Below are 18755 nucleotides of genomic sequence, written 5' to 3' on the forward strand. Positions count from 1 at the left end.
AGTAGGTGATCTTAGAGTTGTATGAATTTCATGCTTACCATAGTGCTAAAAGTTGTGTAAAAGGGCTGGTGAGCCCATAAACATTTGTAATCTAGAATAGTTATAATTTTGTTTGTTTGCTTCTGTTTAGTATTTATACTTCGTACTATTTAAAGATTTGATCCTGTTTGAAGAGGGAGCAGCCATTCACTTTTAGTTTTAATCTCTTTTCTCCTGTTTAATATTTAGAGAGGGAGTTCAGTGAAGTACTTTTTTTTTTTTTTTTTTTTTTATCAATTTATCTTTGTTCTAGGGGAAGGCAGAGAACTTAAAATTAGGAAAACTCCTTTTTGTTTGTTATTTTGGCTGTATCCTTCAAGTTTTGCCTTTCAAGCCCTGAACATCTAAAATAAAAATAAAATTAAATTTGGGCTTTAATCCTGACTTGTATGTTTTTTTTTTTTTTTTTTAACTGAGTGTGTGCCTTGGGACCTAGAGCCAGAGGTCTTTCTCTCCTCACCAAAAACAGTTACCCCCCAACCCCTAGACCATGGGGGAAACGTAAACAGCAAACATCTCCAATGCCCTGATATCTTTTTAATGAGTTTCGATAAAAATTTCATTATATTCTTCCAACAGAATTCATGCCATACATTAGATCCAGTTGTAACCCATTGTATCTTACATATATGTTCCCAAGATTCCTCTGTGATTGTCAAGTTACTTTCTTTTTCCCACTTCACTTTTACATACTGTGTGCTGTCTTTTTTACACCGCAGGATGCTATTGTATAACCTGGATATAATTTTGCTGTGTGTACCCAGTTTTGTAGTTAATGATATAAATGTTCCCACAAATCCTAAGTTGTTTAAATTCACTTTCAGTTCTTGATTGAAATAATGCCTGATCTGTAGGTATCTAAAGAAGTCAGTAGAGCCCAGTTCATGTTTTCTTTGCAGGGATTCAAAAGATTGGAACGCCCCCTTGTGGACAAATGAGTAATAGTTAGTCAATCATTTTAGAATCCAATTCCTAAATCTATCATCATGCTGATTCGGGATAAAATCTGAATCGTACGCACACCATTTCAGGATTTTCGAGGTGTCTTCCACACTACAAATCTTAATTGTTTAATTCCAAGCTGCAATCATTACATGTGAAATGGGTTCATTTGATAAATTAATCTTATTTTGCAGTTTTATGTCTGCTAATAAAGCTTCAACCGGGATTGATTCAATAGTTTTTCCCTCCACATCCTTCCATCCTGCGGTGTAATATGAAGAACACAAACATATTAATGGTCTTAGCTGTGCAGCACAGTAATACTCTTGTAGACAAGGGAGACCACGACCTCCTTTATCATTCTGCAATTGTAAGGTTTTATACTTAACTCTGGGCTTTTTCCCTTTTCAAATATATTTTGATATCATTCTGTCCCACTCCAAAAAATTGTTTTTGAGGTATGAAAATTGGTAAGCACTGAAATAAGTAGAGCATGCGGGGGAGAATATTTAATCTTATTGAGTCAATCCTGGAATGTAGGCCCAAAAAAGGTATGTTATTTTATCTTTGTGTGTCTGATTTTACTGCTATATTCAGAGGGCCATAATTGGCTTCAAACATTTTCGAGAAGTCTCTGTGCAATACCAACCCTACATATCTGATACTGTTTGCTCCCCATTTCCATTTAAAACTATCCTTGATTTCTTTTGGTGGGGCATAGTTCAGAGTTATTACCTGTGTTTTATTAACATTAACTTTGTACCCCGAAAAAGAGCCATAGTCTAGTAGTAGTTTAATAATTTTAGGGACAACCTGTGTGGGGTAAGATATAGTCAATAATAAATCGTCAACAAAAAGTGCTAATTCTTGCTCCCCTCCTACTGTTCTGACTCCAGTTATATCTTTATTCTGCCTGATCCACTGGCTTAAAGGTTCGATGAACAAGGCGAAGAGGAGAGGCGAGAACACCCTTGTCGAGTCCCTCGTTCCAATATGAATGATTCATTGAGGTCACCATTAATTTTTATCCTAGCAGTTGGGTTATTATATAGTCCAGCGATAACATCGATTATAGATTTATCGAAACCAAATTTTTCAAGCACATAATACAAAAAGGCCCACCTCACTGAATCAAATGCTTTTTCGGCATCTAAACTCAAAATTAAAGTCTCTAATTTCTGCTTATCCACCCACCTCATCACGTGTACAACCCTCCTAATATTGTCTTGAGTCTGCCTTTGTTTGATAAAACCCGTCTGATATTTGTGTATTAGACCTGGTAAGATAGATTCTAATCTCCTAGACATGATAGAAGTAACCAACTTATAGTCTATATTCAAAACACTAATTGGGCGATAGTTACTGCACTGCAATCTATCCTTTCCGTCTTTTGGGATGATAGAAATTATTGCTTCCCTCCAGGAGGATGGGACTATCTTATTTACCATCACCCAATTAAATGTTTTCAGCAACGTAGGGACCAAACACACCTGCATTGTTTTGTACCATTCCGGACCAAATCCATCTGCCCCTGCCATCTTTCCTCCCTTTAATCTTTTAATTGCTGTTTGAATTTCTTCGTCAGTTATTGTGGATGATAGTTGTTTATTTTGTTCCTCTGTCACTGTTGGTAACTCAAGTTCAGATAAAAAGTTATTGATGTCCTGGTTATTTTCTATGTGTGGTTGAGAATATAGTGTCTTATAATATTCTAAAAAGCATTGTTGGATTTTTTTCCTGTTCAATTTCTATTTGGTCAGTTAGGGGATTCTTAATTTTGTGAATAGATCTCTCTGCTTGTTGTTTCCTAAGCTTATACGAAAGAAGTTTCAATGATTTCCCTCCTACTTCGTAATACTGTTGCTTTATGAAAATGTGTTTTTTTTTCTGTATTTCCATGGTGTTCAAATCATCTATTTTCTTTTTTCAATTTTATTATATCCAATTTAATATTATCATTATGAGACCTAGAATGTTGGTGTTGCAGTTCTAGTAGCTTGTTTTCTAAATGCCGAAGTTTCTCCTGACCTACTTTTTTTTAGGTGGGAGGAGATACCAATTATTTTCCCCCTAATCACTGCCTTAAGTGCATCCCATAGTGTTCCCGGTGTCACCTCGTCCTTATCGTTGTATTCTAGGTATTCCTCTATTTCTTTCTTCAAACGCGCTTTGATATCTGGGTAATTAAGGATGTTTGTGTTTAACCTCCATAATGTATTTCTATTCTTCCTGTCCAGGCAAATATTAGCATAAACCGGATTATGGTCTGAAATGGTACAGGGGCCTATTTCACAATTTTTTAATCTAAAGAGGTCATTTCTAAACATGAAGATATAGTCCAACCTTGAGTAGACATTGTGTGTGCTTGAATAGTGGGTATATTCCCTACTTGTCGAATGGCAATTTCTCCACACATCGACTAATCCTAATTCATCCATAAGGTGTAAAAATTTTTCTCCAATTTTTCTCGCATCTCCTTTCCCGTTTGAAGAGTCCAATTTAGTATTTAATGTGAGGTTGAGATCACCATCACATAGTAAAGTTCCCTGACTTCTTGTTGCAGTTAATTCTAGGATCTGTTTATACAATGACCAATTGCTTCCTGGGGGAATATATACGTTTAAGAGACTCAGAATAATCCCATCAATCTTACCAGTATGTATCTACCCTCTTTATCCTTATATTCTGAGATATGTTCATAGTTTAGAGCGCCATGCACCAGGATAGCCACCCCTCTTCGCCTCCCCGAACTGTGAGAAGAATAGAAGACATGTTTAAAACCCAACTTGTTCAATTTTTTATGTTCGCTATCAGACAAATGCGTTTCCTGCATAAAAGCAATCTGATCTTTGTCTCTTTTAAATTTAGATGGATGGGGCTTTCCACCTTTTTACTGGATTATGTAAGCCATTAATGTTGATTGATACCATTTTCATTGATCTGCTACTCATCTGAATTATAAAAGGTATACATACATTTTAATTGGTTCCCCGCACACCATGTAAAACAACAAAAATAAAAACTAAAAAATTAAGAAAAAGAGGTAGTTCTAACTTCCAAGGTGGGGGTCCCTGGAACGGACCCTGCTCAGCCTTTAAAGGCAACTTCTTCATCAGTCAGTGGAGGAGGCCCTTAATGGCTGAGGCCTCAAAGGGAAGAACATCCACAGAAAACCTTGCTTTTACGCTTGTTTCACACCATTAAACTAAATGAAAGTTTTTTTTTTGTTTTTTTTTTAGAAGAGCAACAAAGTGGGTGAGCCTCATTTTCCCGATGTCGTAGGCGAGTTCCTCTTGTAGGTTCTGAGTTTTTCTTTATAACCTGGTTCCCGCCTCTTATTCGCTGCGCTGCTCCCCGCCCCTCTGCCAACTCTGCTCCAGGTCAGCTGCTTCAGTTTCTCCAACGCTGTTTCTGGTGATCTGATGACCCTAACCGCATAGCCTCTGCTGGACATATCTGCAGTGGCTTCCATCACTGTGTTGTAAATTTTAGTTTCTTCAGTGAATTTCACCTTCGGCCTGGCTGGAAAAAGAGTCTGAAAGGGGATCTGTTGTTCTTTCAAAATCTTGCGCACCTCTGCATATTCTTTTCGTTTCTTTAGGATGAGAGGAGGATAGTCATGGTCCAGACATACTTGTTTACCGTTCCATGTGAATCCTTTTTTCTGCCATGCCTTACGGATCAAAAGTTCTTTGGTCTTGAAGCTGAGAAATTTCACGAAAATAGAGCGTGGAGGTGCATCGTCTGGCGGTAGTGGGCCTTGAGAGTGATGCCCCCGTTCGATGCGTATGTCAAGCTCATCTTGGGACAACCCCAAGCTGTCACGCAACAGCTTCTCCACAAACTCACTCATTGTTGGAAAGTCCCGCTATGCCATCTCGGGTACACCACTTATTTGTGTTTTTGTAATCATTATAGTAGAAACACAACAAGGGACAAGCGTGTAAAAACTTATCAATCCCTGCGTCCCAAACCGCCTACTTCCATACTATATAGTAGGAGAAGTAGTGCTTTTTACCAGAGATGGGACCAAGTCACACATGTGCAAGTCTCAAGTAAGTCTCAAGTCTGAACCTTCAAGTCTCAAGTAAGTCCCAAGTATTTTTTTTCTTGGGCAAGTCAAGTCAAGTCAAGTCGAGTCACAGGCTATGTCAAGTCAAGTCCAAGTCAAGTCACCTTATTATTGTAATTGTACCTGCAGAATCTAATCTTAATAAAGATATAGAATATAAAGATGTAAAGAAATACTCATGTTCAGTAAAATACATCATGGAAACAAAATTGTAATCTCTTCCGTTTGCGCGCCTAAATTTGAAATAGCTTGAGCGAGCAAAAGATGTGATATGTGAACCGGCCCTAACATTGTAGAATCCATTCATTTTTCTCTGTGTGTGTGTGTGTGTGTGTGTGTGTGTTCAGGTGGCAAACTTAGACACAGTAGCCAAGTCTTGTACCGCTCAGATAATGGGAAGTATTTTTAAAAAATAAATAAAAATTATTTTGCCCACATTTGTCCCCAACACGGTATGATAAGGGTTAATAGCTACTTGAGCTATTATTACATTAGCTAACTACCAACTAACCTTCAAATGACGGACCAAATTGGAGGTTGTCGTCTGGCTGCCCCTGATTTTAAGGTTGCATGTCTTGCAAAGTACTGTTCGTCTTTTGCCATCTTGTTGAAGCCAAAAGCAATGACCCCCGCTACCCCTCTGGCTGACATGTTGATATCTGTTCTAAGTTGGCGTGGTGTGCGTAAGGTACGAGAGGGCATGACTGATGATAGTGTCGTGATTCAGTCATGACAACGCCATTCTCAGCCTGCACTCCAGCTGGGTCAACTTTATTTTTTAAAATAGTTAATATATTTTATATTCAAACTGAAAACATGATGTGATTAACACTCAAGTCATTCAAGTCATCGTGTCTCAAGTCAAGTCAAGTCCCGAGTCTTTAACTTCCAAGTCCGAGTCAAGTCTCAAGTATTTGATTTTTTGTCAAGTCAAGTCACAAGTCACAAAAATAGCGACTCAAGTCGACTCGAGTCCAAGTCACCAAGTCAAAAGTCCCCATGTCTGCTTTTTACATACTATATAAGTATGGAAGTAGGCGGTTTGGGACGCAGCGAATGTTGTTTATAGCCGCCGCCATTACCTCACGTGTTGATCATGAAAGCAGTGAATGTGTGCACATGCGAGTGATCCTGTGTTTAATAAACTTTCTGTGCGGAGATATGCGCTTAAACGCAACTAAGGATTTTATTGTTTGCAATCGTGTATTTTATAAGAATACCAAAAACCGCGTTGAGTTTCCTGACTCGTGTGTTTGTTATGGCAAGTTCCCCTCGCGTGAAATGTTTGACGGAAGAACAAAGAAAACACTCGCGTCTGGAGATACTGACACACATACGCAAGTAAATAAGGATTTAGATGTCGTGTTTGGTGCATTCGGTTGAAACAACAAGGAATGGAGAGAATGGATTGTGAATTGCGTATCCATTGACTGCAGGGGGCATGAGTCATGCATATGGATGCTTCTGCTCGTCCACTTCAATGGCGCGGGGGTGTAGCGATCTCATCTCATTACAGATAATGAGGTAACAAGAGAGAGACGGTACTTGTCCTCCTTCTCATACAGTTTACACCGAATGACAATATATGTTTTCGATCTCACTTACATCATTTAAAAGCTGACATTCCAAGCATTATGTAGACATTTATCTTTTGTTTCTATGATAACTATTCGTTAAGTTTATTTTTCTGACGCGTTTGAGAAAGGACTTCACTGAGGGAGAGAGAACAAAACGCGCATCATGTTTATTTTCTTAATTTTGCGAAAAGCACAACATTCTGTTTTTATTGGGAGTGGACAGAAAAAAAAACTAGACACTTTAACGTTTTAAATGATGTATAAATCATATCTGTATGTCCAAAATCAGCAGAGTTATCTAAGTCTCTTTGCGGAGTGAAAGAAATATAAAGAGCTTGCGGCGCCCGCGCCGCAGTCGACCCCAGAGTGTTAATGCTGTTTTAGAATATTTTTTTCTGCCAATATCCAGTAGAAGACTTGAACTGCATCGTTTTTGTACGCTCTTATATGGTAAGTGGAAAATGCATAAATGAAATTCTAAAGACAAAGTTAAACTCTGTACTTTATGCAATGCAAATAAGTTCCTCACAGTGAAGAGAGGTGGACCACCTTCTGTGGACTTCCTCTGACATCAACAGCCAATCACGGCTCTGCATCAGGAAAGCGCCAAAATGCAAACTCCTCCGCTGAGAGAGACAATACAGTTTTTTCTGATTGCTTAAGCACATTCTTTGTAACTATTGGCTATTTTTGCAAAACTCTACACACAAATAAGAAAACCTTTCACCCAATTATTCAAACATTGTAGTTCTCTTGCAAAAGCGAACACAGCTAGATTGACTCTTCACACCTTCGTAAAAATTGTGTTTTCGTATCAAACAGTAAACACAAGCCATCATCTACTAAGCACACAATGTGCCAACTACACACTGATGATATGAATCCAAAACACATCTGGCTTTTGCTTTCTCTGTGTACAGATGTCAATTTGAGGTCATAGTTTTATCATAGTGTAAACATACAAGTATCCAAACTTGAAGTATTGGTGTTTATTCACACTTGTCAAAACAAAGACAAAGTCAGAAAACAAAATAGTAATTTCACAAAAAAAAGACAATCAGCCTACATCATTTCGTCTTTCTGGGTCCAGCCACAAAATTTCGTCCACATCGCATGCGATATCCTCAAGTGCAAGGCACCGGGGTTAATATCTCCTTGAATGCCGTATCCAGGCCTGACATGATGCCTGGTCAATATCTCCACATGCCTCCTCCATTGCCTGTAAAAGGGCTACCTGTTGATGAGGATGACGGTCGTACACTTTCCAGCGCCAGGCAGAGAAGAACTCTTCGATGGGATTTAAGAATGGAGAGTATGGAGGGAGGTTGAGTGCCATGAAGAATGAATGGGTGGTCTGTAAACCAGTTGCGGACCAAAGGAGCCCTATGGAAACTAACATTGTCCCATATGATGACATATCGGGTATGCTCTGGTCTCTGAACAGTGAGCATGTCAGGTAGTGTGTCCAGGAATGCAATAATGTGTGCAGTGTTGTATGGGCCTATGGTTGCATGATGGTGAACAACACCATTTTGGCTTATAGCTGCACACATGGTTATGTTACCACCACATTGCCCTGGGACATTGATGATGGCATGGTGTCCAATAATGTTCCTGCCACGTCTCCTGGTTTTACTGAGGTTAAAACCAGCCTCATCTACAAAAAGTAGCTCATGTCCCGTGTCATCTGCTTCTAGTTCCATCACTCTCTGGACAAGACAAAACAAATGCAACACATCAGGCCCATGCACAGCACTACAGTGTGCACTTCCAAATTCAGAACCAATGACACTATAGCTTACCTGCACATAGTCATATCGCAGTTGCTTTACACGTTCTGTGTTTCTCTCGAAAGGAACTCTGTAAATTTGCTTCATTCTTATTCTGTGGCGTGCAAGTACACGACGTAGTGCAGAAATGCTTACACTGTGTATATTTTGAAAGATGGTGTCATTATTGTATTGGTGTCATCAGTTATTCTATGTCTTACTCTTCTTACCCTTCCTCTTTCCCCTCCTCGTCCTCTTATTGCTCCTCCTTGTCCTCTTCCTCTAACTTCCTCTAACACTCTTGCTTCTTCAACTCCATGTCCTCTTTCTCCAACTTCTTCACCTCCACATCCTCTACATTGGCCTACTTGTCCTCTTCTTGCTCCTCCTTGTCCTCTTCCTCTAACCCTATCGCTTCTTCAACTCCACGTCCTCTTCCTCCAACTTCTCCACTACCACATCCTCTCCCTTTGCCTCCTCTGATTCTCACTCTTCTCACTCAGACTGCTCCTTCCATTGTACTCAACAGCTTACCTGTGGCTTATTTATAGTGCTTAGGCTGATTGCAAAGTGACCTAATTATCTAAAACAGTTTTCACATGTGAAAGTGTGCCAGACAGTTGGCAAAATAGTGTTAATGATAGCCATACATGTGTATAATTTAGGAGTGTGTTGGAAATTTGGTAATTGAGTGTAAGCAGTGAGTTGTGTTTACAGTTCTGCAAAAAGAGTGTTGTGCAGTGAATTGTGCTATACAGTTTTGCAAAGTGTGTGTTACAAAATAGCAAACTGAGTGCAAAGGAGTGTTTGTGCTTTTAGTTTTGCAAACTCAGTGAGTGGTTTTGCTATACGTATTAATAGTTTTAGAAATTGTGCTACAAGAATCACGATTAGCGCTTAAGCATTCAGAAAAAACTGAAACAGATCATCGAAAAACCAACCAAGTTTGTGAATCTCTCTTTAAGATTTTACAGCTCCTCGTTCTGAGTTCGACAACAGAGACTGAACAGATCGACCACAAGTTCTGAGTCTCTGGCCCGTGCGTCCAGAGACTAAGCGGATCACACCACGTTTCATGCCTCATGTCCAGAAAGGCAATAACCTACATCTGCAACAAGGTGAAGCTCAGAAGAGCAAACCTACACTTCAAGAGGCCTTTCATATGCGTTTCCAGATTTGTGATGGACCGCCTACAACGATTACAGGATTGCGTCTGCGTGTTCCAAATTGCTAGAATCCTCTCTGTGCTTCCCGGAGATCAGCATTTTCACAGCACTTCGTGTTCAAGGCTGTTGAACGGAACCTGACTAATCCCTCATTGCAGAACGGAAAAGCCTGATACGTGGCCGACGGGACAGCTCATTCGACTGCACAGAACGTAAATATAACACAACCAAATCTTTCCTGAAACCATGGCATTGGTGTATTCTATCAGTAACTGTTACCATATATGACTTTCAATATTGCATAACTGATTTCTTTAACGTTTATCAGATAATTATTTGATTATTTGGGTTATTAGAAATAAGGTTTTTAAATTATCAGAAACAGAAAACATTCTGCCATAAATTCAAATCAGTCACTTCAATTTTCTATTCTTTGAATTTTAGTTTCTATCTTTTTCTATGCTTTAGTATTTTAGTATCATTAAGTATTGTTTTTAGTTATTCTTGTTTATCTTTTGTTAATAAATTCCATTTTATTACCACTGTGTCTTCCTTGTGTTGATAATACAGTTAAAGGGTTCTACAAGCTAGTCCGAATCTCACAAAATCCTTCAGATAAATAAGATAACAAACTCCCTCTAATTTACATATTTTCTTATTTGTTGAATGTTCTATTTAGATCATTCTTATTGTTAAAGTGAAATTCTTTAGCTGGTGCCCCGAAGCAGAGGGAGGGGTCATCTGACACATACACACGCACACACACTTGAGGCGAAACCTCTAGTGTCCTGTGTATGGCATACTAACCAATGGTTGTTGCCATACTAACCAATGGTTGTTGCAAGTGTAAAATAACTAAATTAATTTGTGCCCCTGTCAAAATCACTACATTGTTATAAATTCAACTATAAATGCCTTATTCATGATTTATAAGCACATCTACCATGTGTTTAATATTTGCATTTTCATACTTTCATAAATGATCAACTTATTATTTTTAAATCATTACATTTACAGTTATTTAGGAGTTGTCAGTGGTTCATAAGATTATTTAAAAAGTAATTATTAATAAGCTATTTTAATGTACATTTATACATTTTTTTATTTAGACAAATAGTAATAGTAACTGAGTGTGTTATTAAATGCTTTATTAAGATGCATTTTCACTGTAATTCATGATTATAGGGGATTCTATTTCAAGAAACGTGGACATAGAGGAACCTGCCACAGTTGCTGAATGTGTACGGATATATGTGTTTTGTCAGATACAAACAGAACACGCGGCAGATATTCAAAAAAAATATTTATGTCTTGAAAAGAACTTAATCAGCTAAAAAAAGTGGCTCTGTGCAGAACTTGCTTATAAAGCGACAGTATCCCCTATTTTTCTGATCTAAAATGATCCAGTTTGTGACTGAAACAATATTATATGACCCAAATGGTGAGTTTTGCAATCCATTGAAACCAGTATTAACCCTCATATGCCCCGATTTTCCTGCATACGTTATAGTTTTGTGGGGGTAAAATGACCTCAGAAATTAAAAGTGTGATTACAAAAAAATATAAATGTTTACTTTTACAAATAATATATGATTTTTTTTTTTGTTACTTCCCATCTATACATTACTGCTGTGTTTTGGGAGATATTAAGTACTTTAGTGCCTGTTTACCACTCAATTTCTCAACTACACCATTAGCTTGCCTGTAAAATATAAAATTTTTATGAAAAATCCACATAAATTATGATCTAAATGTGATTTAAATTGTTTTTAGATATTGATCTAGATGTAATGTGTTGAATTCAACCATTTGGTGTTTAGAAAAAAAAAACGTAAAAGATTAACAGTTACAGAAATAAATAATTTCGACCAGCAGATGCCCATAGAGACCCATTCATTTTACTGGATGTGGCCACCTGCTCAAATGACTATATTAGTGATACATTTTTTGAATTTATGTCTATATAAACATTAGAAAGGACACTAAAAATAAATATTATTTCAAATAATAGAATTTTTGTAGTTTTTGATGCATTTGTTTTACTGAATGAAATTTCACTGAATATAAGTGTGTGTGTGTGTGTGTGTGTGTGTGTGTGTGTGTGTGTGTGTGTGTGTGTGTGTGTGTGTGTGTGTGTGTGAATTTTGTGTGTGTGTGTGTGTGTGTGTCTGTGCGTGCATGCGTCTTTATACGTCTGTATATGAATTTGTCTTTATGTGTGTGTAAGTTTTACTGTGTCTTTGTGTGTGTGTGTGTCTGTGTGTGTGCGTGTGTGTGTGGGTGTGTGTGTACCTGGTAATTATCACGTTCTGGGGACCAATTGTCCCCATAAAGATAGGAATACCAGTGTTTTTGTGACCTTGTGGGTACATTTTGATGTCCCCATGAGGAAACATGCTTATAAATCAAACAGAATGATGTTTATTGAGAATGTGAAGTATCAGAAAGATTTGTGTGATGGTTGGGGTTAGGGATTGGGGTAGGTAAGAGGAATAGAATATACAGTTTGTGTGGTATAAAATACATTACGTCTATGGAATGTCCGCACAAAACATGGAAACCAGAATGTGTGTGTGTGTGTGTGTGTGTGTGTGTGTGTGTGTGCGTGTGTGTGTGTGTGTGTGTGAGTCTGTGTTTTTGCGCATGTGTGTGTGTATGTGCGCACACACCTGTGTGAGCATTTTACATTTTTAGCATCTGTGGCTGTTTTTTTGCCAAATTCTATAAAAAAATGCTCTCTGTGTCAGTCATAACATTGTGTGTTTGTCTGTGTGTGTGATTGTGTGTTGGCTTGCTTGGAAATCCAGATTTTTCCAGCATCAAAAACAACAACGAGAATAGCAGAACAAACATTGTGGTCAGTGGCCCTTCGCTTTGTATTGTCTGCAAAATTTGGCTTGTGGTATAAACTCATTGACAAACCCTGTGCTATGCCTTCAACATCAAGTGACATTTGCTTTTCTGTGACTTCAGTTAATATTTCAGATTCAGAGGTTTATAGTAATTTTTAGTTCAGTTAGAACAAAATATTTGTAATTTGATTATTTTTAGGGCTGTCAAAAGATTAATCATGATTAATCACATCTAAAATAAAAGTTTGTGTTTACATAACATATGTGTGTGTAGTGTGTATAATTAATATTTATATATAAAAACACACACAGTCGTGTATATATTTAAGAAAAATTGGTTATATTTATATATAAAATATTTATATTTCTATATAATATAAATTATAGAAATGTTTATACAGTATATAAATGCAAATATTTCTTAAATATACACATGAATGTGTGTGTATTTATATATACATAATAATTATACACATTACACACACATATGTTATGTAAACACAAACTTTTATTTTAGATGTGATTAATCACGATTAATCTTTTGACAGCCCTAATTATTTTATATGATTATTATTTGTGTTTTGATAGATAGACACAATATTCTACATTAAAAATTGATTTTTTTATTTGGGCTACTTCGGGCATTCATTCAGGCTACCAAAATAAAAAAAGGCCTGCCCAAAGGGCTACCAGGGATTACGAACCCTGCTCTAGAAAACATTATTAGGGAACATAACATCAATTTTCAATATTATGCTGACGATGCCCCTTTTTAAATTTACTCAGAACCTGGCGAAACAACTTATTTTTCTTTTTAGGCTAACAGATGATATCAGAAAGTGGATGGCAAACAATTTTCTTTACCTTAACTCCAACAACATCTCTGTAGATGGTTGAGCTATTGTTCCGTCTTCCGCAGTCAAATGCATACAGTAGGTGTGATGTTAAATAGCTGTCTATCATTGATAATCAAATTTCTAATGTTTGATCATATAAGCATAAATCTAGCAACAGTACACTGGTATCAAGTATACATTTAAAAACAAATAAGTGTTAAAGCTATAAAGCTTTGAATGCTCTAGCGCAGGTGTCTCCAACCCTCCCCTTGCAGGGCTACCGTGCTGTATGACTTCCGTTCCAAACGGCTTCAACACACTTAAAGCAACACCAAAGAGGTTTTTTTTACCTTAAAATAACGTTTCCAAAAATGTTTCAGTCGTTCATCCATTTGAACGGCACTTACACATGCTTTGCAGCCCTCTATCAGCCAAAACCGCACTAATGTAGTTTCCAACCATCGGGTCGCAGTCCTGTAGTTCGAGTGAAAAATACAAAAACTTGTTTTACGGCAGTGGAGCATCTATGGAGCGAATTTTGTGCCATAATTATACAAACAAATACAGCTTTTTGCAAACAAACTCGTAGATGAATGTAGAGAATCAGACGGGGTATAGGCAGTGGCGGCGTTTCACAAAAATCTAGGGTATGGCAAAAATTCTTCGTACAAGGCCATTCAAATAACTAATCTATGAAACCACATTATATGTGTACATCAATGATCAGTTATATAGATTAGTGGTGTACATACTCCACCAACCTGTACAAAATCATACTACGATTGCACGGATGTGCACTTACTGACAACAATATGGAGGCAATACAAATAAAAAAAAACAAAAATAGAAATCATGGTTGTTTAAAATGCTTTTCAAATGTTGTAATTCTTAAGTGCAATTCCAGCAACAGATAAACTAAAACAAGATAATATCAAAACATACTGTAACATCCCTTCACAAATCTTGTCATGACAACCGCCAATAAACACTTATAAACAAACAATAAAGACTTTTAAATGATGCGATAGAGCACACGTAGTTAACCAACTAAGACTAAAACATTAAATAAAACTCTTAGTAAAACAGGGCTAAATGCAAAAACAAGTCTTACCTTTTGTCGTTGTGCAGTTTTTATTCCACAAGTGGCCATATTAAAAATGAGCGCAAATAATTAATACAATTCACTTCGACTGCGCTACAATTTCCCAGTGGAAGAGAACAAATCATATTAACGTTACTTCTGGAATAATGTATGCAATATGCATAGCGCGAGTGTGGGGGAGAACCGAGTCTGTTTGAATGTTAAAAAAAAAAAAGGATTTTACTTGCGAAAATAAAGATTATAAGAGCAGCGGTCATCATGAGACCTCCTGCAGGGACTTCAAGCTCCGCTGCAAGAACGAGAGGCTGATGACATCAAAGTACCGCGAGGGTGAGTCGAGAAATCATCGTAAGCGTTTGCTGTCTAACCGCTGTCGCGGCACGTTGATGTCATTCGCTTGTCGGTTCCTATGTATGAAGTCGAACACACGTGTAAATTATCCATGTAAGTGATGTACCAATGTTCAGATATGTTCTACTGAAAATATTAAAAATTATCTTTAATGAGCATCATTATAGCCTGTTGATTTCTGGTGTTTTGTCTGAATGATAGGGTATGGCAACTGCCATACGCAAACGCCGCCCCTGGGTATAGGGATTGACAATTGCAAATGTATAGAATTCAAGTTGAATTCAATGTCTTGACACACAGAATTTGTTTACTATTAACAGACATTTATTATTATCAACACTTTCAATAAATCCAATGAGATTAACAGAATGAAGCCCAACAAATTAAATATGTCTTTATTCAGTTGCTGGCACTGCCAGGGGTGATATGTAAGTTAAAATTCAGGGCTTTTCAGTGAGACTAGTTGAAAATGCCTGAAAAAGTTGAAACAGCGCCATCTGCTGTTTTGGATTGCATGGTCACATTTGTGAGAAAATCATGGTCACATTTGTGAGAAAATCATGGTCACATTTGTGAGAAAATCATGGTCACATTTGTGAGAAAATCATGGTCACATTTGTGAGAAAATCATGGTCACATTTGTGAGAAAATCATGGTCACATTTGTGAGAAGGCTAGGAGCTGCAAGACTGATGTTGACCTGGCTTTGCTGCTACTAGACTTGTGAGTAATACCGGTTTACAGATACTAAACATGCCGACTTGATCTCTTTTTTTGTACAATGCATTGTAAAATTATTTACGACAGTGGTAATGGACAATTCCGCTTCCAACCTGTAGGGGGAGCAAAGAGCAAAAACTCTTTATTGTTGCTTTAAAATTATCAAGCAACCCTGAAAACTTTGATTAGCTGGTTCAGCTGTGTTTGGGGTTGGATGCTTAACCAAGCATTCACCTAATTCAGCTCCTTAACATACTTATTCTGCAATAGTTAGCTTGAGCGTACTGAACACACACATACATTGTGCTGTATGACTGTATGACTTTAACATTACATGTGAGCTAACAGCACCTTGTTTCTGTTTCCCTGTATTGCGGTTTATCAAGGACATCTGCGACAGACAGGTATAAGTTCAGTTTGGTGTAATGCTTATCCGTCTGATGCCCATCTTCATGATGGTAAATTGATGACTGCCCAACAACAACTGACCACTTCCTTCCAGCTATGTTAAATTGTATAATAAAGTATTCACAATGTTCTACATAGCATATATTTAGTACACAGTATATATAAAATTCTATAATATATTACTGTAACAACAGTATGTTGTAGCTGCATTAGTAACACTGTAACTCTGTTCTCTGTTACGAATTGCAGCTGTGTTGCGGATTGCAGATGAGTACTGGTCGTCCTGGCTGAGCCTGGTTTTCTTTAGTAAATTCACGTTAATAATTTACTAAATCAAGCAACCATGAACACTTTGATTAGCTGGTTCAGCTGTTTTTATTGGGGATCTGATATATTTTATGTTACTATAATTTGAATTTATAAGTTATTTCAACTTTTTTAAGCCAAGCTTAAAATAGTAGGTTGAATTGACTTGCAAAACCAAGTTGTTTCAAGTTCATGCTGCATTTTCTTTTTACAGTGGGTTTTCCTCCTACGAGTTTTTTCAACCCTTGGGACACAGCTGACATTAGCTTAACTTTCTTTTATACGTTACATTAATACTCCGCTCACTAGTACGGTTTAATCTTAGCCGCCGTACTTTGCTATTTTTGGTTTTCTGTGTGTTCTCTTGTTTATAAATGTAAAACCGCTTTACAAAATGACACAATATAGAATACAAATTAAGCACAACAATTAAGAAAAAAATATAAATCAGTTTATAGGTCAGCGCTGGCGTCATCTGAAGTCTTTGCAGGGGGCAAGCGTAATTTTTGCATATGTGTTGAATAATCTGAAGGAGGCAAGATGCAATCTGGAGCTGGTGTAATCGCTAGTGTACCTCATGATGAGGTAGAAACAGAAAAGCTAAACTATTTTGGGCTTATTTTTTGATTGCCTGTTAATATTTTAGTTTTAATTGCAAGTTTTGATTGCACTTTCTTTCCATCAATTTGCTTATTGACACTTTTCCTGTGCAAAGATGTAAGCCATCATTATCAGTGAGTTTTTAAGGACAAGCTTGAGTGTTCATTTAAGAGGATCAGAGTGTTTCAAAGATTTGAAATAGCCATGTATTTCTAAACCTTTTATGCAAAAACTTTTAATTTTTAATTATACATTTTTTATTATAAAGTAGTCTTTAAGATAAATAATAAATAATAATAACTACAATAATAAAAAAACAACATCACATTACCCTTTCAAGAAAAAAACACAAGGTTGCACAATTTATGGTAAAGCCTGCAGAATTAAATTGGTGCTGTGAGAGGGTGCAAATTTAAGGGTGAGTTGGTAAATCACAAAACATGCCAAACAGTGACTATTACTTTCTTTCTGCCAGGCCAGACAGTCGAATGACTCACGGCCAACGTAATTAATAATCCATCATGGTGTTTTCAATTAGTATATGGTTAAACTAAGATTGCATTTAAGTCCATATGAAGTCTATAAATTCACATACACACGTTGTGCATATCGAGTTAACATTCCACATACTTTAATAGTGTGGCATAAACTGTACTGTAGTAGCTATGTGAAGGGAGATAGATTTTGTTTTTGTAAACCACAAATCATTAATATTTTTAAACATTCACAAGTGTTTTATCGACGTTTATACACAGTTCGAAAACACAGACCAAGATTTTACCCATCTTTTGTACCAATTCATTTTCTGTGAATTTAAAGTAAACCAAAGATTAGGATTAATAAAACGAACGGTGTCTGATTGAGCTGTGACGCAGAAGCTGATATTCTCATTCCATGCCCTCCACAAGCACACGCGCTCCCTTAAATAACCGCTGTGAGTCATCAAGTCACTTAATTCTGCTCTTTCTTCCAATCACATCAGGTTTGAGATAAAAACTAGTCTGTATCTTTGCATTTCAGTATGTTTTGTACATTAAAGACACTGGGCTCTTTATTCACTATTTACAGTATTTGTTTAATATAATATTTTGTCCGATATAATGTACACGCGCGCATGACTAAAACCAAAGCATGAGATGCTCAACAAGCACATCGTTGTCATCTGTATATGTACGTGCTATTGTAAAACTTTGTGTGCAATCAAATCATCAGCTGTTTACTATTAAAACTATTATAAACCATGTCATTTTCTTTATTTAGTATTTTAGGCCAATATTTAATGCTTTCATGACAAGATAAGATAAGATAAGATAAGATAAGATAAGATAAGATAAGATAAGATAAGATAAGATAAGATAAGATAAGATAAGATAAGATAAGATAAGATAAGATAAGCAGCAGGCTATAAAGTTTTCTCCTTTTTCAATCGTATTTCGTACATCCCAGCGTTGTAAATCTTAAACTAACTATAGCTTCTCTATGGTTTTGCGAACTTTAAAAACAACAAATTGCCGGGTACACCTAACATCGATCAAGCCATTGTGAAACCTTTCTCACAACTAATGTAAAATAAATATTACAATTCTGTTAAATAACCCTGTGTTGTGAATACAAGGTCTGCAAAGAGATTTTTTCTAACTCACCACTATTAGCGATTAGCAGAAACGTCAGAATGGCGTTGATGTCAATGCTGATGTGCAGAATTAATGCCACAGTGATGGAGTCAATGTCTCTCTCGCTGTCTCTCTGCTTTAGGCTTAATTACGCTGAAGGTCCAAGTAAATGGCGAGGGAGCGCGATCGCTATTCTGGCTAATGCTCGTTTGGTTCAGAATCTCTTAAATATAGCACACTGTCTGCTCTCTGAGTCCTCAGCGTAAAACAGTTTCCATGACGACCTGGCGTCAGAGTTTTAAGGTAGTCCAAGCAATCAGCAGTACACAAACCCCGAGAAGCCAGAGTTAACAGGTGTCAAGTGCGCGCACACGTATGTGCATGTCATGCGTTTGAGTGGCAT

The 18755-nt window shown here is 37.0% G+C and overlaps 1 protein-coding gene across 1 annotated transcript in view; it reads right to left on the reverse strand.

Annotated features, from left to right (window-relative positions):
* tent5d (terminal nucleotidyltransferase 5D) overlaps positions 1 to 18593 on the reverse strand; it is a 24577-nt gene extending 5984 nt beyond the window's left edge. The window contains exon 1 of the mRNA XM_065253807.2: positions 18383 to 18593. The gene's annotated coding sequence lies outside the window, so the exon portion shown is untranslated. The remainder of the gene's footprint in view (positions 1 to 18382) is intronic.
* Positions 18594 to 18755: the final 162 nt, after the last annotated feature.

This window comes from Paramisgurnus dabryanus, chromosome 16 (assembly GCF_030506205.2).
Source record: "Paramisgurnus dabryanus chromosome 16, PD_genome_1.1, whole genome shotgun sequence".
NCBI lineage: Eukaryota > Metazoa > Chordata > Actinopteri > Cypriniformes > Cobitidae > Paramisgurnus > Paramisgurnus dabryanus.